We start from the raw sequence: 4,758 nt of genomic DNA on the forward strand, positions 1-4,758 counted from the left end.
ATATAAGTATTGCTACCCCAGCTTTTTTTTCATTTCCATTTGTATGAAATGTTTTTTTCCATCCTTTTACCTTCAACCTATGTGCATCTTTTGTTTTAAGGTGTGTCTCTTGTAGACAGCACATGTACGGGTCCTGTTTTCTTATCCATGCAGCTACCCCATGTCTTTTGATTGGATCATTTAATCCATTTACATTTAGGGTTATTATTGACATGTAGTTGTTTCTTGCCATTTCATTTTTTAAAGCTGTATTCCTTTTTTGCTATATTCTTTTTCCACTTTGATCTGTTTACACCAGGCTCCTTAACATTTCCTGCAGCACTGGTTTGGTTGTGATGAATTCATTGAGTTGTTTTTTGTCTGGGAAGTTTTTTATTTCTCCTTTGATTATAAATGATAGCCTTGCTGGATAAAGTAGTCTTGTTTGTAGGTTCTTGTTCTTCATTACTTTGAATATTTCTTACCATTCTCTTCTGGCCTCATGTGTTTCTGTTGAGAAGTCGGATGTCATCCTTATGGGGGCTCCTTTTTAGGTGATAACTTTTTTTTCTCTAGCAGCTTTTAATATTTTCTCTTTATCACTTAGCTTTGGTATTTTAATTATGATGTGTCTTGGTATAGATTTTTTAGGGTTTCTCTTTAATGGAGTTCTCTGTGCTTCTTGAACTTGTGAGAGTTTCTCCTGCATTAATTTAGGGAAGTTTTCAGCTATGATATGATTGAACAAAATCTGTATCCCTTGGTCTTTCTCTTCTTCTTCAGGAACCCCTATGATGCAGATGTTATTTCTCTTTATGATGTCACATAGCTCTCTAAGAGTTTCCTCAGACATTTTGAGTCTCTTTTTTCTTCTCTGCTTTCTTGCCTTCATTGAAGTTGTCCTCTAACTCGCTGATTCGATCCTCAGCTCTATCCATCCTGTTTTTAATTCCTTCCATTATGGTCTTCATTTCTGATATTGTATTTGTCATCTCCAACTGATTCTTTTTTAATATTTCAATATCCTTTTTTATACTTGCTATTTCTTTATTTAGATATTCATAATGACCATCCATTGTTGTTCTAAGATCCCTAAGCATCCTTACAATCATTATTTTGAACTCCGCATCTGGAAGTTTGATTATTTCCATATCACTCAGTTCATCTCCTGAAGGTTTCTCTTGTGGTTTCATTTGGATTGCACTTCTTTGTCTTCTCATTATCTGTGTTTGGGTGTTTTGTTTGTAGAGTTTTTAAGTCTAGGCTTGGTGTTGTCTGCCTCCAGTTTTCAATTGTGTTATTTCTAGGTCTTCTTGGGTTGGTATCAGCTATTATTTGTAATCCACTTTCAGATTTGGGCCGCTTTGAAGTCTTGATTTGTTTGTTTTCTTAACAGGTGATAGTCTTGTTTACTGATCTCAGCAGGGGGCTTCCTTGAAACTGTATCCAGGAATGGGATGGGTGTAACCTGAGACTCTGAAGGCCTCTTCCATCAACTAATCTCTCTGGGGGCAGGGTGTTTTCTCAGCTTCAGTAGGGGGAGGTGTATCTCAGATCTCCATGGAGACCTGAGTTACTGCTCCTCCTCCCCATTTCTTGTTTTCAGCTGTGTCTTTTTGCGCTGTTTGGAGCTGGAGAGATGTCTGGAGATCTGTGATCCGGAAGCAATTCAGTCTTCTTTTTTGTGGAAGGATCAGTTTCTCCCCCAGCTGTGGCTGCCTCCAGCACAAATGAGTCAGCTTTTTAGGTTGTCTCCTGCATTCCTTTCCCCCTCACAGTCTGTTCCTCTCTCTCTCCTTTCCATTTGGGAGATAAGCCAGTCCTTTCAACACACCTCGCTCCCTTGTCGCCAGGCAAGTGGCTGTGAGCAGTATTTTTTGCTCTTTTTTCTGGAATGAGAGCCACTCTGGGCTTTCAGCATCACCCCTCCCCACCCGTTCCTGTAAGCAGGGGAGATTCAGGTGCTCTCTACCAGGTTTGTTGTGGCTTCTTCTCTGCTCCTTGGTTTTTGAGAGCTGTTCTTGTAGTCCAGAGTTGGTTTCTCACACTGATTTTTCCTAAATTGATTTGTATTCCAGTTTGGTGGTGAGAGCTGGGTGTCTGGCTGTCTGTCTACTTCGCTGCCATCTTTGTACCATCTATCTTTCCCTTATTTTTTGTTGTTTTATAAAATGTAAATATGTGCTACGACTTGTCTTGAGACAGGAACCCCATAGAAGTGTCATTGTTAACACCGTATTTTTGGAGGGAAATCACACAGCCAGTAGTTTTCAAAAACTGAGGTTTGCATACCCTTTGTTGTAGAAATTCTACTTCTAGGAATATAGATGTAGTTACCTACCTTTTTCAGGATGTTCACATTGCAGTCTATCTGTAAGAAGGAAAACAGCCTGACCAGGCGGTGGCACAGTGGATAGAGCGTCGGACTGGGATGCCGAGGACCCAGGTTCAAGACCCCGAGGTCGCCAGCTTGAGCTTGGGCTCATCTGGTTTGAGCAAAAAGCTCACCAGCTTGGACCCAAGGTCCCTCGCTCAAGCGAGAAAGTCCCTGGCTCAAGCGAAGAGTTACTCGGTCTTCTGAAGGCCCGCGGTCAAGGCACATATGAGAAATCAATGAACAACTAAGGTGTCGCAATGCTCAATGAAAAACTAATGATTGATGCTTCTCATCTCTCCATTCCTGTCTGTCTGTCCCTGTCTATCCCTCTCTCTGACTCTCTCTCTGTCTCTGTAAAAAAAAAAAAAAAGGAAAGAAAACAAAACTAAAAACAACTAAGTGTCCATCAAAATTGGACCACTTATCTAAATTATGATACTCATAATTAATAGTACTTGAGCTGCACACTTGAAACCTGCATGACTTTATCAATGCATGTCACCCCAATAAATTCAATGACAAAACAAAATGGGTGGTGTCTTGGTAGGAGTTGGCAAGAAGGAGAAATTGGGAAAGGAATGAGACTTCACTTGGGCTATGGCCATTCCATGCAGCGTGAAGATAATGTTTTATTGAGTTGTACACCTGAACCGTGTATAGTTTTGCCAACCCTAGTCACCTGAATAAACTCAATTATAGAGAAAGGATGGATGTATTTATATATAGACATTGTCTGAGAAAAAAATAAAAGTTTATTAGCCATATTGTAGACTATGTATAGTATGGAGTTTTTGTGTAAAATAGAGGATATCCATATTTATACAAATAGATATTTATATGCACTATACACTCAGAGGGAAGGTATGTTTTGGAACATATGTATCGGAAGGACCACACAGGAACTGGGGAGTGGGACTTAACTTTTCACGTGCTATAGTTTCGAATCTCTGGAGTGTGCAGAGAGAACTCCTCCACCTGCGCTTCCTGCCACAGGTGAGGTCGGCTCCTCAGCCACTAGGGCCCTGTATGCCAGTCAAGGACCGCGTGGTGATGTCATCACCCCCGGAGATGGCCCGTGAGCATTAGCAAGGAAGGGTGTATGGGTGGGGGGGGGGCGGTAGTTGGAGCTTCTTGAGATGCTGTGGAAGTTTCAGGTGTGGTAGGAAATTGCCACGCAGGCACCTGCACTGGCGACCTGGGTTCTTTTGGCGTTCGGTGGGCGGTTTCTCGGGGCCGAAATCCGCCAACGGCGTGGATCCCTGGGGGGCTGGCACCAGGGACGCGTCTTTGGTGGACAGTCCTCGGCCAAGAAGAAGAAGGGCGGAACCCATGATAGGTAACGTCTTTGGCCCCTGGGGTCGGCCTCTCCAGCTGGTAGCTCCTGGGCCGGGGCGTTCCCTCCTGTCACCCCTCCTGTCGCCATGTCAGCCGCGAGCAATCCTTGGTCCCGACGGTCCCTGGGGGGCGCTGCCCCACCCACGGCGCTTTCTGAGGCCTCCCACGCTTTCAAGAGCAGGGCTCGGGCGGTTGCCCCTCGGATACAATTGGGAGAGGCTGCTTCCTCATTCTTCGGTCTGCCAGTGTTAAAGACACCTCTTATTTCTCCAAAACAGAGCCCCCTCGAATCCCGAAAACTGTGTTATATTGGCGCATAAAATGTGGTTATTGAGTGTGAAGTTTGAGTGAAAAAACCAACCAGTATCGCTGAAAATTTAACTGAAAAAGTTAGTTGCTTTGTCTATGGGAATCACAGAGGTCGTACTGTGCATCGTGACGGGTCTCATTTGAGAGCTCTTCTTCTGTGGGTTCAAATGATTAGTGTTGAGATGGCTCATATGTGCAGAGAACGCTGCTTTATTCCTTGAGCTCTTGCTTTCCTCCACCTGATACCTCATTGAGTTTCCTTCATTTTCTCTCCTGAAACCATGTTGAGCCTTTCAGCTGTTCTCTGTCGGTATCCTAAAACTGAACTTGCAGGATCCATTGCTGTTAAGTACTAAGTAGTGTGCGGATATCTGCCTACTCTTGTTTCCTTCTAATCCATTCTTCACGTAAGAAAGGATTGAATGGGAAATTGGAACATTATTCATAAACATCACTGGAAAACATTGCTTGAAGAATGAAAACAAACTCTTTACCAGGGCTTTAAGACTTTGTGCTGTCTAGAGTCCAGTCGGCTTCACCAGCCCCAACTTGTGCTACTTTTACCCACTCTTGCTACGCTTCAGATAGACTGGATTAACCTTAGTTAATTCTGACTCATCTGACTGAAGTCAGCTCAAATATTACTGTTCACTGTGACTCCTAGCATTATTAAGGGAAGGTCCCTGTTCCTTTTCTTTCAGGTTTTCTATTCAGTTATGAACTTGAATTTCCCTCCTGACTGGTTTGGTGCTACAAGT

Source organism: Saccopteryx leptura, chromosome 3, assembly GCF_036850995.1.
Source record: "Saccopteryx leptura isolate mSacLep1 chromosome 3, mSacLep1_pri_phased_curated, whole genome shotgun sequence".
Lineage (NCBI taxonomy): Eukaryota > Metazoa > Chordata > Mammalia > Chiroptera > Emballonuridae > Saccopteryx > Saccopteryx leptura.